The 18,476-nt window shown below is 37.1% G+C and overlaps 2 pseudogenes; both read right to left on the bottom strand.

The window, feature by feature from the left end:
- Positions 1-4,781: 4,781 nt before the first annotated feature.
- LOC140860841 (probable pectinesterase/pectinesterase inhibitor 51) lies at positions 4,782-14,326 on the bottom strand (annotated as a pseudogene).
- Positions 14,327-16,623: 2,297 nt separating this feature from the next.
- LOC140860840 (probable pectinesterase/pectinesterase inhibitor 51) lies at positions 16,624-17,113 on the bottom strand (annotated as a pseudogene).
- Positions 17,114-18,476: the final 1,363 nt, after the last annotated feature.

Genomic DNA, 18,476 nt, shown 5'->3' with positions numbered 1-18,476 from the left:
CCCATGTTAACATGCACCAATATCCTATAATACACTGCATGACACAAGTGGAGAGGAGTTTTCAATCCCTAGAGATAGGTAGAACCATAACCCAAGTATTTGTCTAGTAATGTGGCTTGTCCCACTCTTGTCTAAGGTGTAGGAGGAAGATATTGATCATGACCCAATGAGAGCATCAATTGTGATTGTTCATTGTCACCCAATGTATACGGTGGGATGGTAACCGTTGTATGACCTCACTCCATAGAGGATTAACATATTGGACATGGTCTCGCTCCTTAGAGGATTAACATATAGGAGACAATAAATCATGGAAAGGAAATGAATTTCAGTGCTTATGTTCATGTGTTGAAAGTTTATGTACCATGATGATGTTATGGCCGATGGCCCAAGTATTGAGTTATGTTTATGTTGATGTTCATGTTCACGATTATGATTTTATGTTATGCATATATTTGGTATATGTCTTGAACGGCCCCCACTTGCTGAGTATTTTCCAAAACACTCACCCCCTTACTTTTTCCTCCCAGATGATACAGAAGAAAAATTAGAGGATCGAGAACAAGACCAGTTTTGCGATTGGTGAAAGAAAGAACTTTAGGATTTAATTTTGTTATTTCTTTTGGGATTGTTACATTTAATATTTTGTTAATTAAGTTATTAAACGCTTCCGCGAGTTTTTTAGTTTTGTTATTTTTGAATTATCGAGTTGTAAAGACGATATTTTTGGAATTTATTTATGAAAAACACTGGTTTGGTATATACTGTACTACGAGGCTGATTGTTTTATAATTTGTATGAATTTGAAACAACTCCGATGGCACGTCTCGGTCTCGGGGCGTGAAATTTAAGTGGTATCAGAGCCAGGTTCATAAATCTATATGGGATTCCGTACCGAAAAATTTGACGTTGTCAAATTTCGACCCAAGCCTAGCGTATCCTGACCCAAACTGACCCTTTGAGTCAAACTCATACTTTGTAGGATCAGTGACACTTTTAGCTCTAATTCGGTCGTTTGAACCCTCGAATTCGCGTTTTTACTATATTTGGAAATTTTGTTTTGCCTATAAATTTTCTTGGGAAACTCGGAATTTGATTCCGTCGATTGTCTCATACTCTTTGTGATCAGTAGTTTCGATCCTTGGAAATATCTCAATTTTTTTTTTTTTGGAAAATTTGCCTAAAAAATCTTGTTCTATATCAATTCTGCCTGAAGTTTCATCCCTTTGAATTCTAACTTTGAACCCATTCCACACTCCTCTTTATTCTAGGAAGATGGCTCGCACCAAAGTTACGACTCGCAAAAACGTTGTTCGAAGCAAGGATCAAGTTATCAAATCATTGAGGTCTTCGCTATACGTGGAGCAATACGAGAAAGAGGAAATGATAGAAAACATGAAGACGCTAAAGGCTAACAAAAGCGAGATGGAGGAGCATCAGGACTACCTTGAATCCGATGTGAAAAGGTTTGCATATTACCTCAATGAGGAGAAAGAACACGAGGAAACAAAGAAGGAACTAGCATCTGCCCTAGCTAACGTGAAGGAACTTCAAGCCATACTCCTTGAGGAGACACGCAAAGAGGCACTAAGGCGTCAAGAGTCGGGAATCCGTATCCAAGGTTTACAAAATCAAGTGCAAGAACTGCAACACATTGTGCACAACCTTGAGGCGCAGAACTTAGCCGCACTCGAGTACAATGATCAACTCCATATGGCAGCCTTTGCGTGAGATGCGGACCCCGAAGATGTTCCGACAGAAGATGAAGCCGCGGGCGATGGACAAATCATAGATTAGACTATCACCTAGCTTAGTCCTTTTATTCAGCATTGTTTTGATTTTATTCGGCATGGTTTTGATATCTTGATGTTTTGAGACTCGGCTTGTTTTGCTTCATTTATCTTCATGACATTTTGAGAATCAATAAAATGATTTTTTATTCTTTTGATCCGTATTGATTCAATTGTTCCGCTATTTCCTTTTTTCATAAATTGTCATGTTTCGACAAACTCTTAGAACTCCTTTACTGTAGGAAATGGCCAAAGCACCCCCTAGAAACTCTCGCAACAACAACAACAACAACCAAAGGGATAATGCGAATCCACCTCCAAGAGTCAACCTTAGTAGAGAAGACCTTGCGTCTATTGCAACAATAGTAGAAACAACTATCCAAGGGAACATCAATGGACACGACAATGGCAATCCGCCACCTCCACCACCTGCCCACAATGGAATCAAATTCTATTATGAATCTCTTCAGAAGAATCGAACTGAAATATTCAAGGGAGATGCCGACCCAGAAGTGGGACGAAATTGGATGAAGAAGATGGAGGACCAACTACGGTAACTCGAAGTCCCTAAAGAACTGAAGGTGGATGTGACGATTCTTTTCCTGGAAGACAAAGCAAGGAAATGGTGGGAAGCCGTTTCACCTGCTATGCTTGCTGTGGGAGCAATCACATGGCAGTAGTTCCGTACCGCATTTCTGAAGCAGTACTTTCCAGCGGAAGTTAAAATGCAGAAGCTTAGCGATTTTGAGAATCTCACGCAAACACCGGACATGACAGTGGTGGAATATACTTCCAAGTTCAATGAGCTCGGGTCTTACGCCCCAAAAATTATGGGGGATGATGATCTGAAGTTGCACCATTTCAAGAAGTGATTGAACAGCCGCATCCAGTCGGCATTAGCAGTTAATCAGCCTGCCAACTTTGCAGACTTGATGGGAGCGGCCATTCGAGCTGAATCGGATATCAAGCATCGTGAGAATGACTTCCACAACAAACGACCACTGCCTGACCAATCTTCTCCGAACGGGCAAGTGTCCAAGCGTCCAAACCAGTCTGGTGAATTGTTCAAGAAGACTTATCCTGCTTCAAACCATCCACAGATCAAGCTATGCCCCACCTGCCACCTCTGACATGAAGGAGAATGTCGTCGGAACAATGGCGCTTGTTTCAATTGTGGAAAAATAGGACACCGAATTGCTCAATGTCCCGAAACCATGAAGGGCAAGATAGGACCAAATACTAGTACTAATACTCAAGGCCAATCAAAGAAAAATAAACCCAATGCTCGTGTCTATGCCATTACTCAAGACAACGCGGGAGGTGCGAACAAGGTCATTGAAGGTACCATTCTAATCGGTTATGTGTCTAAATATGTTTCCTTTGATTGTGGTGTCACCCATTCTTTTACATCTAAGAGATTCGTAAGATGTTAGGGCTTATACCTGAGTAACTGACCGAACCATTTAGCTTAGCGACCCTTAATAGTAAGTTAATCCAAGTTTCGAGGACGAAACTTCTTTTAAGGTGGGGAGGATGTAAAGACCGTAAATTTTTCGTAATTTAAGGTTAGGATCTCTTATTGTTTAATTATTTAATTTATTTATGATAATTAGTATATATTATGTTTTGAAATAATATTTAGATTTTATTAGGTTTCATGATATCTAGAGATAATGATATATTATTGAGATAGGTGATCAAGATTTAGATGCAGTCAAATCTTGGGAGATATATTTTTATTCAAACTTTGAAAGTCATAATCCTAGTCTATCATTAATTCTTTTGTGTGCCTATAAATACAGACTCAACCTTCACAATATTCACGTTCAAAAATCTTCCAAATCCTCCTCTATGTTTTTGAAACTAGAGCCTACATTTTCCTCTATATTATTTTCGTCAAATAGTATAGCAACTTTGATCCAAATTTCCGTCCAAAATTTAGTCCCTTTTTATTTATGATTTTCGAAACCATCAAAAGTCAAAAGAAAAAGGTTGTCCATTAGAACCACAATCTCACGCGGTGGCCTAGGAATTTTAAAGGAGAAAGAATTGGTTCAACTAAGGTTGTCAGAGTACTTTCATGAATTGGGAATAAATTAAATAAAAAAGAGGCTTGCTTTGATTGGTCAAAGGAGTAGTGGGTTTTGAGAAGTAATTCCGAATTTCCATTGAAGTTTCGATCCAGGCTTTGCAAGGTTATTGATTTCTGTACACATCTACGGTAAGTGGGCTTTTGTATGTATATTCCTTGATATGGTTTTAAAAATATTTATTGATGAGTCATGGTATTTGGATTTTCGAAATTCGTTCGAGCATGTGTCTTTGTTCGTGTCATGTTGGTTCATGTTGTGTCATGCATGTTGTCGAGCACTGTTATGATTCGAATGGATATGGTAATGATTTGACCCTTATACGGTGGGATGGTAACCGTTGTATGGCCTCACTCCATAGAGGATTAACATATTGGACATGGCCTCGCTCCTTAGAGGATTAACATATAGGAGACAATAAATCATGGAAAGGAGATGAATTTCAGTGCTTATGTTCATGTGTTGAAAGTTTATGTATCATGATGATGTTATGTCCGATGACCCAAGTATTGAGTTATGTTTATGTTGATGTTCATGTTTACGATTATGATTTTATGTTATGCATATATTTGGTATATATCTCGAACGACCCCCACTTGCTGAGTATTTTCCAAAACACTCACCCCCTTACTTTTCCCTCCCAGATGATATAGAAAAAGAATTAGAGGATCGAGAACAAGACCAGTTTTGGGGTTGGTGAAAGAAAGAACTTTAGGATTTAATTTTGTTATTTCTTTTGGGATTGTTGCATTTAATATTTTGTTAGTTAAGTTATTAAACGCTTCCGCGAGTTTTGTTAGTTTTGTTATTTTGAAATTATCGAGTTGTAAAGACGATAATTTTGGAATTTATTTATGAAAAATACTGATTTGGTATATACTGTACTATGAGGCTGGTTGTTTTATAATTTGTATGAATTTAAAACAACTCCGGTGGCACGTCTTGTTCTCGGGGCGTGACACCCGGTGTTCTCAAACTCCCCATGATACAGCGTATTCAACGCAAAATCTCCGCTCTAAGGCATCCATCCATCCACCGCGATGAGAGCCTCCAGCTGACAGCGGACGAACAACGTCCTAGAAAGGTAATTCTTGTGCACACTGGGTTTACTGTAGTACAAAGCCATGTATGCATCGGTGCCATTGATGACACAGTTCTGGAAAATGAAGCCCGTGGCCTGATCGGGGTCGATCCTGCCATGCGCCGTTACAAAATTGTTCTCGCCTTTTTTGGGGTAGAGTTGTCGGGGGGCGACCAGGATGAGGCAGTCTTGGAAGAATGCAGCTGATTGTCCGAATATGAAGTCGATGTTGCCTTGGATACGACATGATTTGAAGTATTGGCGAAGTGAGTGTGCGTAGAGGGTGTCTTGGTTGCCGATGAATTCGCAGTTTTTGAGGATGGAAAGGTTGTTGTCCGATCGGAATGCTACTGCTTGATGAGCATCGGTGCCTGCTGTGTTTTGGATTGTGAGATTAGCTGCCATGAATCCATCGCCCAGAATTCCTGCATGCATATCCATTAGATGCATGATTAGAAGAAGTTATTCATACTGTTTTTCAATGAATACTGGTGTGACATCATATATTACTCATACTCGAACAAAAACGTAGAAGTACTTACTATAAGTTTTCCCAAACACTATTTTTTTAACATATCAGTGCTCGGATTACAAATTATAACTAAAATATTTTCACAAATTTTGCTATACTTTATTTTTAAAAAATTATGATACTTATTTCAAGATTAAATAACAACACCAACTAATTAAATCTTAAAATAAAATAAATATTTTTATTTTATCTCAATAAAAAACATAAATATTTAAATCAACATGTGACCTCAGACTTACCAATGGTGGCGGATTCATAGGTAGTCATCCCTGGCTGGCCTACATTCATGGAACCTGAAATGACCATTTTTCCCATCCCATCTCATCTCCGACGAACACCACATTTTTATTTTCCAATGGAACCCGAACCGTCTCCACATAAACCCCTTCCTTGATCCATATCACGAACCGTTTACCCGACACGGAGTCATCGGGTACCGCATTCACCGCATCCTGAACCGCTTTGTAGTCACAAGCGATGCCTTCACATCCGCCTTCAGCCCAGGAGGCACCCCGCCAACAAAACTGGAGCCCATGGACCCGGACCCGATTACCCAGAACCCGTCGCGCTCCATCTTGGGCGGGGACCAAGACTCTGTTTGGTCCCCGAAAGCGTCGTAATTTGTGAGCATTGCCAGCGCATTGCTGGTGAACACGATCAACAAAGAATTCAAGAACGCCATGGTGGGCTGGACCAGGGCCGTGTCGGTGTCGTTGGCGAATAGCTTGAGCCCCGACCAGCATCCGTACTGGTACGCCAAATCCGCGCTAACCCCTGTGCATGATCAATGTCAGACTTGGCAAAGCTTGAGAAATAGTTGGACTATATTGATCTGCAAGCAAAGTATTATATGTTGACTTCTATGTCAAAAGAACTATAGAGATGGTTCGAAGAAAAGGTGGATGTGAGGTCTCGATTCTAAACAACTAATCTCGAAATTAAAGAACAAAAGGGCATTCAAGATCCAAGATTAAAAGTAATTTTTTTTTTTTTAAAAAAAAAAGAACAGTGCTCCGCTCGATCGGTAAGATCTTACCGATCGAGCGAGCCAAAAACTTTGCAATCTCTGCCCGGGAATAAAACAGCACCGCTCGATCGGTAAAATCTTACCGATCGAGCGGGCACTCAGTTTCAAAAGCAGAAACTGGGCTGCAACTCCACCGATCGATCGGTCAACTTCTACCGATCGAGCGGCCACTTTTTCCCAGAAATCAAAATGAATTCTAGTTTAAAAATCCACTTCCAATCAATCCAACAATGTATAAATCAATACATAGTTCATCTAAACATCATACAAGCTAGTTCTAGGGTCATACAATCTCATACTAATAGAACATGCTTCAGTCTAGCTTATTCAAATCAATACAATACAAGTTTGAATACAATCTAAGTTCGATTACATATTCTACTTTTAAACAACAAAGCCTCACTTCTATCATTTCAATCACCTAGCCATGCTGCCTCTGAATCGGTCCTGCCCCACCTGTTGCCAAGTACACATACAAACAAAGACAACAGCCGGATAATCCGGTGAGAATACAATTCCCAGTAAAAGAGACTATCATGCAATATCAACAACCATATCAAACATGATATGAATCAATTCTCACATATATCACTTCAAGTAAAATCAATCCTTCATTCAAGTACTGAATTAAAATGATATGCATGTCTTTAAAACATCTGGATTATCATACTCAGATAATCAATAGAATTCTTCTTTCTTTCTTCGGTTTGGGATCCCGAGGTTAAAATATCCAACAATCACACCGAACTCCCCTCTCGAGGTGGACGAGACATATTTTAATCCTCTAGACTCCAGAGCATTATAGAGAGTTTATTTGACAAGGTATAAAATCTCCAACCAGGTCACTCAACTACAATCTCTAGATCGTCTAATCAAATTGAAATGAATCGAGGCTCAATATGAATGCATATGTCATCTCATGCATTCTAATATCATTTCAATCATCAATTCATGTAGGCATTCAATCATGCTTTCATTCATCAATTCAAATAATCATTCAATCATGATTCCAAATAAACATTCCATCATGATTTCAAATAAGCATTCAATCATGCAAGTATGTGAATTCTTCGGAACACTCGAATAAAGTCTAATTCGACTTAATCATTCCATTCAAGTCTAAGTCGTATTTTACCTTATTCGCTTCGAAGGTACTTCAATCTGAAATCAATAATAAGGATAATAATCAATATCCAATCAAATTCATTCAAAACACAATCACACTTCTTCGATTGATCAAATAAGAAATTCGATACTGTACCGACTTCAATCTTCCAAACTGACCAAAGCTACTATCTCGCAACTCTGTTGAATTCACTTCAATCTAACAGAAGAAGTCATAAGGATCAATATCGACATCAAAAAGCTCAATCAAACTCGATACGATCAAAATATTGAACGAAGTCCAAAACTCAAACTGACGGCATAACGGCTATAAACTAATCAAACCGGAAATGCAGACAGCAAGATATCAATTCAATAAACTCATAATCATCTCAATATCATCAAAACAATTCAAATCCTTCAAATCTAAAATCTCCAATTTCGAAATAATCTTCCAAAAATCAAAACAATTCCGAACGACGCTCTATTTCAAAATCAACAGAGAATAAACGATCAGAACTCTGCCAAGATCAACATACTCCAAACTCAATCGATTCTAACAACATCCGAAAATAGAAGTCTAGTTGATCGAAGAAAAAATTACTATAGAACGAAGCTCTCGCAGTCGTGATCGCTAATCTGCCTTCAGAAATAAATTCCAACGGACGGATCGAGCTAAAATGGAAATCCCAAAGCTTGAAATCACAAAGGGGCGGTTTCCATGGAGGATCACGTTGAAGGGGATGAAGATGGAGTGATTAGAAAGTCAACAACACTTATAAATATCTAATAAATCCAATAATTGCATTTTAGTCCCTGAAAATTCTGAAAATTGCATTCTAGTCCCTGATCAAAATCAAATCCGCCCTCGACTTCTAAAATCTCTGATTATCTCAAATAAAGTCCATTAAGATAATTTTGGGGCGTTACAATTCTCCCCCTCTAAGAATAGATTTCGTCCTCGAAATCAATCACTGTCTATCACAAGGTCGAGGATAGTCAAAGGACTGCAATAAGAATTTACATCTCGGAACTAATTCCAGAATCTTCTTCCAATCAAACTCTGAATCGTTCATCTCAAATAGTTCGGCATCTCAATCAATCAGAGAAGTCATAAACTCTAGTCGATTACTTCATCAATACTCCGTCCGTCTATCAAAAGTCAACTCATCGTCGTCAAAAAATTCTTCTAAACTCAGTCACAATTCGTATCATTTTACGTTCTAAACCAAGAGACAAAGGGAATTAATCTCAAAATTCAATTCGATCATCATCTACTCTCGCACAACTTCTATAATGTGCCTCCAAAAACTCGTCAAACTCTGTCGTTGCACGAAATTTCCACGAACATCAAGAATTCTATCAACTAGTGCTAGATCGAGCACTACTACTCAATGAAATTCTTCTAAAGTTCGACTCATCTGATCTGGCTGTCCGTGGTTCTGAGGGTATCAAATCAAAAGTAGTTGAAATCAACAACAAAATTCTCTTCCAAGTCTATGCCGAAAGAATCATAAAATCAAGGATCTATGTCTAGACCGACAGACTTCGGCAATTCATGACATCTGACAACCTCTGACAAGATATCAATTCTCTGTTCTTCATAAAAATCATTCTGTACAGAAAACTGTAGCGGATTCCATCAATCAATCAATCAAAATCAGACAGTATGAAATAAGAATAAATTCTTTGGTTCGAAACATCAGTTGCTGCATTCACTCCTTCTGTTAAATAGATTCAAATCAAAAATCTCAATAAGAAAAAACCAAGTACTGCAAGATCTTCAGTACTGAAACTTAGAATACAGAAGAGCGGATAATCAGAAATTCCATCATCAGATAAAAAGATCAAAGAATTCCTTCGGTTCGATCAGAAATTCAAACGTCGAGATTAGTCTACAACTGATCGGCGTACAATTCTGAAAAGATTGTAGAAGGCTCTGAACGATCAGTAAAATTCTCACATCCAGAAAACAAGAATTCATCAATAAGAACTCCTAATTTCAACTCATACTTTTGAGAGATTCGGTCAACATAAAATTCTTCAAAAATACAGTTTCGAACTCATTCTGACAATCGGGACCAATCTAGAAGTTCATTCCAAACAACTTCATTCGTTCAATAACCACTGGCACATCAACCAGTTCAGGTTACAATTCAAAACATCAGCTGTAAAGCTTCGAGAGTTCGTTCATACTATTCTGTAACAACAGTCATTCTACATAATAAAACAATAATTCTTAGAATCGAGAATTCTTAACAGAGTATTCCATAACTCGATCAACGATACTCAGGTGACATCTCATCTCAGACTCAACAAAGTAGCCTTGCTACGAAAATCAACAAAATGCGATCTCAATTCCCTTCTGAATCTGAATAGACTGTACAAAAAAAATTCGGATTGCTCTCTCTCTCTGACTGCTGACAGTTCAAAACATCAGAAACCCTACTTCGAACATCATGCTTCATCATCCTCTATTCGATCTGATTCCTTAATTCATCAAACATCTTCCGATCATCTGGAAGAACTTTGAATAAACTTCAAAGTGCAAAACTCCTGATACTCTGTCTCAAACCAAAACATCTGGCACAACAAAAGTTATTCGCTAAAAAGGCATCAATAAAAACCTGAAACTCAGATTATACTCAAATCTGATCTATCTTCATTGGATTCTGAAAGGTCGAATCAGATTCCAGAGTGTTCTCAATCTTCTCAATCAACTCTGGTTTGAAGTCGAATGAAGGAGTCAAGATAAACATTCCATCTGTTCCAGTCTCTAACATAAGTGCAGCAATCATCTGTCAAAGAGAACAACTGAAGTGGATAAAATAAGATCAGATCATACAGCTTAGGATCTTAGCGGTTACCATCAGTTCTCCAGATAACAATAAAAATTTGCAGTCAGATAAATCATCCTCTAAAACTCTCTCCCAAAACAAAATCAGTTCGGACTGCGACAATCAAAACTTCTATCTTCCTAGATCAGAATAGATTACTGAAATCTTTCAAGCAATAAGATCTCTGTGAGATTCAAATCGGAAACTAATATTGCATCTCGAGCGTCTTCAACTTCTTCGATGCTCAAGATAATACAGATTTCTTCTGAACAAGAATAAATCTCAATACTCAATAAGAAGAAGTGCAAAGCACTAAAAGGTCATCAAAGATACAACTGAATAGAAGAGCATAATCTGCTGAGTATTCGTCTAATCAACAATAAGAATTCCTCAAAGGATTCGCGATAGAACTCGCTAAATCCAAGAATCTTCAATTTCAGATAAGGACGTCGATCCAAATCAATTCATAATAGCTCTAGTCTTGAGGTATTCAATAAAATTCCATCTTCCCAGAGAAAAGGTCGAGGAAGATACCACTCGGTCTCACGAGATTCAGACGTCAAAAGAATAGCATAATTGATCGACATGCAAAACTGCGAACAATTCTTAAAGAATCTGAAAGATCAGTACGGATCTTCGAAGGATAAAAGATTCATCGATAAGAATACTCAAGAACTCATTTACAAACCTCTGGAAGATTCGGTTCAAAGAACTCATAAACATTGCAGATGTAATTCCAATTCAATCTGTACGATTAAAATTCAAATCGGTCGTACCTCATTCCGAATTCAATCTCTGAAACTTCTTCCCTTCAGAATATTGATGATGTCTGATCTAAAATTAATGCTGAACTCATCCTCTCGACTCGGAGGCAAATCTGGAATCTCAACTAGAACAACATCAACAAACTTAACATCTCTGTTAAAACAACCAACACGGGCTGATTGAAGACACCATCTACATACATCAAACATTCCTCCGCACCTTTCTGTAACCAACGGTAATCAACAAACAATAAGAAAGAAATTCTTAATTCAGGAATTCTTACCGGAGGAAATCCACTCGTCTATCATCTCGGATCCGAATCTGGCAACAATCTGAAATCAAACTCGGTTGCTCTGTACTCGGTTAATGCACTACATCGATAATAAAATCAAAAACTGATAATCGGAATATAGAACTGTTCAGTACAATCAACTCTCATCGAAACAAAATTCAAAATTTTGAACTAAATTCACCGCAACTAATTCAGATAGTCTATAGTAGAGGAAGAATCAATCTAACTTCTCCACAAGAAGAAAATTTGCATCAATATCTAACAGCAAAAGAGTCGAAAGACTAAAATCGAACAGTTACCTGCTTCATCATCGTCAAGAGCAGTTAGAGTCTGTGAATCCTCGAGTAAGTACCACAGTCTTTCGAAGGAATTTGGATTTAAACAAACTCTACGAAATGATCAAACCTTGTTTCTCTAAGGCTTTCTTCTTCGATATCCACCATTTTCGCAATACCTTGCAGTTGGTAACCAATTAACTGAATCCGTCGTTCATCAGTGTAGTTTAAAAGAATCAAACAACTGATCGATCTCTTCTAGTCAGCTTTCACACCCAAACTCATTCTCAGAACTCCTTAAAGTTGAAGGCTAAAAGACTGAAATCTCATCAGCAATGCTTCCATTATTTCGGAGAGACATCCATCAGTTCAGTCACAGAACAATTTTGTACAATCGAGTTCGCTACTAGTTGAATCCTGTTCAAAACTTGCCGAGTAGAAAATCTGATTCAAGAGTATTAGAACACAACATCTCAAATACATCTATCCGGTGTCCAACAACCTCAGTTCGACATACTCATACGATCGCTAGAGTATTCAATACAACCAGTAACTCGAAACAGTTCGTATCTCAAATAAATCATGCTTTAAAATTTAAATCACATATCTAAGTAATTCAAATAATTCTCAATCATAAAGCATGCTCGTATTGTATTTAATAAATTAATTAAATAACTCAAACACATGCGAGAAGCCAATTCAAGTGGACTCGATCTACCCGCTCACTCTAGTTCAGTCCAAGAATCTTATCGCTCTGATACCACTTAATGTGAGGCCTCGATTCTAAACAACTAATCTCGAAATTAAAGAACAAAAGGGCATTCAAGATCCAAGATTAAAAGTAATTTTTTTTTTTTTAAAAAAAAGAACAGTGCTCCGCTCGATCGGTAAGATCTTACCGATCGAGCGAGCCAAAAACTTTGCAATCTCTGCCCGGGAATAAAACAGCACCGCTCAATCGGTAAAATTTTACCGATCGAGCGGGCACTCAGTTTCAAAAGCAGAAACTGGGTTGCAACTCCACCGATCGATCGGTCAACTTCTACCGATCGAGCGGCCACTTTTGCCCAGAAATCAAAAGGAATTCTAGTTCAAAAATCCACTTCCAATCAATCCAACAATGTATAAATCAATACATAGTTCATCTAAACATCATACAAGCTAGTTCTAGGGTCATACAATCTCATACTAATAGAACATGCTTCAGTCTAGCTTATTCAAATCAATACAATACAAGTTTGAATACAATCTAAGTTCGATTACATATTCGACTTTTAAACAACTAAGCCTCACTTCTATCATCTCAATCACCTAGCCATGCTACCTCTGAATCGGTCCTGCCCCACCTGTTGCCAAGTACACATACAAACAAAGACAACAGCCGGATAATTCGATTAGAATACAATTCCCAGTAAAAGAGACTATCATGCAATATCAACAACCATATCAAACATGATATGAATCAATTCTCACATATATCACTTCAAGTAAAATCATATGCAATATATATATATATATTTGAATTTTATTTTTTTTGAATTCAGATCTTGCATGTACAAAAGTCAAAAGTGTTTGGAGAGTAACACTAGCATATATATGATCGAGTTCGTAAATTGTGAATATATAATTATAGTGATCAACTGATCTTATATTTTAGGGATAGTTAGAGCGCCTATCAAATGGATCACTCCAACAACTGGTCGATTGGAAGAACTCCAACTTAACCCAACGTAACTTGCCAAAAAATTGGCAAGTAAATTGAAAAATTCATACACAAACAATTATATAAATAATATATATTTCAGAATTCATCAACCATACCTAAATCATTATAAATAATATAATTTTTAAAAAATGGTGAGCCTTGTGTCTATTTCATTAGTATTTGTAATAGTTAAAGAAGAGAATAATAACATACTCGATCGATCAGGGGATTGAAAAAAAACACTACGTCATACCGAGAATGTTACTACGTATGTCTTTTTGTACATGATGATTATTTTGAACATGATCATGATACACATTGAATTAGGGCTGGTTTTGTGCGGTATACCGACTTTTCCAAAGAATACCGCATACCTTACCGAAAATTTCGGTAACAAAAAAATTGATATCGATACCGTACCGATATTTCGTATACCGAAATCTAGGTATACTGAAATTTCTCTATAACATAAATTTTATACAGACCGAAATTCGATATGATATCGGTATAATACAGTCTATACCGATATTATTTAAAGAAAAATGCTAGCTCTTGCTTACATTACATTTTTCACCATCCATTTATACAAATCTCGGTTTTCGAGACGGGAATATTTAAAGCGCTCAAGGATTGTTTATAAATACACATGAACTCTAATATAATTGAGTACACAGACCACACATATTTCATGTATTCTATTCTATTAAACGTATTATAATCCCAAGTATATGAAAAAATATCTATGCAACATCATAAACTCAGAAACAAAGGAGCACCTGTTGGAGGAATAGGCCTGCAGGGGCACATAGAGAATCCAATGGGTTCCATCGTTTGTTCCGCACTCGATAAGTTTCATGGGTATTCTTGGCCTTCCAATCTGGTTCACAGAAGTTGACATCTCTTCAGACAACGAGTAGGCGTATGCTCACCCTGTAGTTGAGGGCGTGATGTTCTGGGGATTCTGGGAGCTGTTAATGAGCCGTACCAATGGTCACTTAGTGAACGCTGAAGGGGATGTTAACGAAGCTGGTAAAAGGTATCTTGCACTTAAGCAAGAATGGCTGACTCGTGCTCATGGGCATGTAAATGAACAAGGTGAATTCGAGTTCAGAGGATTTCACGGTTCGTACAAAGTCGAGGTCGTTTCAGTTTCTCGGAAGAAACTGGCATCTGAAACATTTGTGGTTGATCAAGGTCTTGATCCAGTTGTAATATCTGTAAATTTATAGTTGTCCATGACTTGTGCTTCACACCGACTGAGTAAAGGGATTATTAAACTTGTCTGTCCAAATAGAAGATGATGACTATATAAATGAAACAATGTGTTGGTGACTTGTGGAAATATGATGGTGATTATACATACAATGGCTGTTTCTTGAATTATTTTCTATGCTCTTGAGTTATTGTTATCTTCAAATGCATCTATGAAATTTTGCTTGATATTAAAACTCTTGAGCTGGCAAACAATATACTGTCATGTGATATCAAGTGAATCGAGTTCAACGTAAATTTAGTATATCTGTTTTCTCCTCGAATTCGATAATCTATTTTCAAAAATCCAAAATATTACAAAAATTCTCTTAAATATATCTATTATATATTATTATTATTATTATTATTATTATTATTATTATTATTATTACTATAAAAGTATGAATGTAAGGTTAAAATTTTTTCATTGTGTATATACATCTTTACCCTTTCATTCTATATAAATGAGATAATAATGAGGGCTATAAAAGTAAAATTACAATAGAAAAGGGACAAAGTTGAAAAATGACAAAAACAATTAATGTAATAATTTACATATAACTTCCATTTTAATGAACTCTATTTAATTCTATTTCTTTCATTTCAATTCCTTCTTATTATTAATTGGAACAAATTTTCATACATACATTTTATATGTATTTAAATATAAATTTTTTAATATTATATTAATATCATTCAATCAAATAATAGAATATTGTCACTTTGCAAACAAATGCATACACTAAATTTATATATATTTTATCCACTTTACTTCCTTCCTACTATTAATTGTATTGAATTTTCATACATTAATTTTATATGTTATTTTATTTTTATTTCTAATATAAAAATATGAATGGCGGAGACACTGTTGGCATATCCGGACTGTAGCCCGGGTGGCCCAATATTTTTAACAAAAATTTATATGCTAATTTGGACTATACTTATTTCATGAGCCCGAGTAGCCCACTAAAAAAATTAAAAAGCCCAACTTTTATAGGCCAAGAGCGGGCTGTGCACTGGACTCTAAGAAATGGAACACGCGCTGAGGAAACTTTTAGAGCATTTCGATTTTCCATTCGTTTCTTTTGAGTCTGCCGCCAAGATCTCTGTAAATATGCAGTCCTTAATAAATTCTCTATGCTATGCTATTTCCGATTTTTTCTTATTTATGTTTATTATTTGCAGATTTAGGATCATTCCTGCCTGGGTTCTTACTTTCCGACTTTTATTCTCTGGTATGTTGAATTGTTGATTTCAGTTTTTTTTTTTAAGGTTCTGATTTTTGAATCGTGAATGATGGGTTGATTTAGATAAATTAGATTCACGACTATGTACATGTGAGTACAATATTGATGAATTGTGATTTAATATTTTGAGTTAATGTTTTACATTTTTTCTCAACTTTATACTTTCATCAATATATCATTTTGTATCTAATGTGCTAAATATATTTGTATAGTGTCTTATTTTTTACTTGTGGTAGATAAACTTCTGAATCAATATTTTTTTCATTGAATTAGATAGTGAGTAGATAGATATTAGTCTATATATATATAATATATACAATATATTTTATTATTTGTATTATATTTTTAATTCAATTATATAATTACTGGATCATAAAATAAGTTATTTTACGTGTGGAGCACATGCATTTTTACTAGTTACTATAATAATGGCTTCACTAATCATACTTCAATATCCGTATGATCCAAAGTTTAGTCTGATCCAACTTCGTTCAATTACCGAGAATGAACTTGTTCTTCAAAGTTTCTACAATTTTTTTGTATCCAAATTTCAAAGTAAGTATATTTCAAGCTCTGTGTTACTTCAGCACTATATCATGATCTACATTCTAGAGGCTTTGTTGATCAAGAAGACGACGCAGGAATCCATGTGATCCCCTTGAATGAAACTCTGGAGCGAGTACGAATCTACATGCTTGGCCGAAATTATACTACTCCAATTAACATGTTTCGATGTATCGGATCCAGTCCCAGTATTCTAAAACTCCCCATAATACAGCGTATTCAACGCAAAATCGCAACTCCAAGGCATCCATCCATCCACCGTGATGAGAGCCTCCAGCTGACATCGGACGAACATGGTCCTGGAATACTCCTTCCATGGCCTGCCGAGGTAATTCTTGTGCACGCTGGGTTTAGTGTAGTACAAAGCCATGTATGCATCGGTGCCATTGATGACACAGTTCTGGAAAACGAAGCTCGTGGACTGACCGGGGTCGATCCTGCCATGCGCCGTTATAGCATTGTTCTCGCCTTTTTTCGGGTGTGAGTTGCCGGGGGCGACCAGGATGAGGCAGTCTTGGAAGAATGCAGCTGATTGTCCAACAAAACACATGCACGCGACGCCGCCCCCCCCCCCCCCCCTTGCATACCGTCACATCCGTCTTCAGCCCAGGCGGCACCCCGCCAACAAAACCGGAGCCCTTGGACCCAAACCCGATTACCCAGAACCCGTCGCGCTCCGTCTTGGGCGGGGACCAAGACTCTGTTTGGTCCTCGAAAGCGTCTTAATTCGCGAGCATTGCCAGCGCATTTCTGGTGGACACGAACAACGAAGAATTCAAGAACTCCATGGTGGGATGGACCAGGGCCGTGTCGGTGTCGTTGGCGTATAGCTTGAGCCCCGACCAGCATCCGTACTGGTACGCCAAAGCCGCGCTAACCCATGCGCGCGCGTCCTTAAAATAATCGGCAATATTTATCTGTTTTGATACTCAGTATATATTTCGAATCGATTTATTATCAATTATTTATGGTTATCAACCAAAACTAACAATTAAAACTGGCCAAGTAATTTGAAGATTGTTCTAATGTCGGAAAGAATCACATATAAACTTGCTAAGGCCATCCAACAGATGCGCATGATCAATGTCAGGCTTGGCAAAGCTTGAAAAATAGTTGGACTATATTGATCTGCAAGCAAAGTATTATATGTTGACTTCTATATCAAAAGAACTATAGAGATGGTTCGAGGAAAAGGTGGATGTTGTTGACATTCATCTGCACATGCAAGAGTTGTATAGTGCAGAACCTCATTCGATGAAACCAACAAGAAGTCCACTAAATCCGACAAAACTGAACAAATCTATTTCCACTGCATATAGACATCATAAGGAATATCTAATCTGAATATTCAAATTGTTTTGTCATTTAAGCATATATTATATATATAAGTGTTTCATTAATCAGAGTAGTCAAAACAGATCAGGTCATACCATTTTGGCCACGGTTTGGGTTGGATCGGGTCGGGTCGGGTACCTTTACATTTTAATTTTTTTTTATTTCAATTGCATACATATATATGGTTGATTAGAAATGATTTATGGATGGTTATGTAACTTCATTTGTGTTAGGATCGGTTGAAAGTCTAGCTAAAATGTGGAACTCGATCGATTTAGAATGAGTTCAAGGCTTATCTTAGTGTCGAATGTAGTTTGGTAAACAGAATGTGTGCGGAAAGATGTCAAGCTACAGATTTAAAACACTTAGTGTAAATCAGTTTAGGGGTAGGTATGAAAATGAAAGGTAAACTGAAATAACACAAAAATTGTTTATGGATGTTCGGAGATTTCAAACACTCCTACGTCACCCCTTCTTCTACCTCGAAAGGATTCATTAGAAGACTTTGATTTATACAAGCAATTTGCACAAACCCAATCCGATTTAGGACTTAAACACTGCCTAAACAAGAACTCTTA

Source organism: Henckelia pumila, chromosome 4 (genome assembly GCF_033568475.1).
Source record: "Henckelia pumila isolate YLH828 chromosome 4, ASM3356847v2, whole genome shotgun sequence".
NCBI lineage: Eukaryota > Viridiplantae > Streptophyta > Magnoliopsida > Lamiales > Gesneriaceae > Henckelia > Henckelia pumila.
This window is presented reverse-complemented; position numbering and strand designations above follow the sequence as displayed.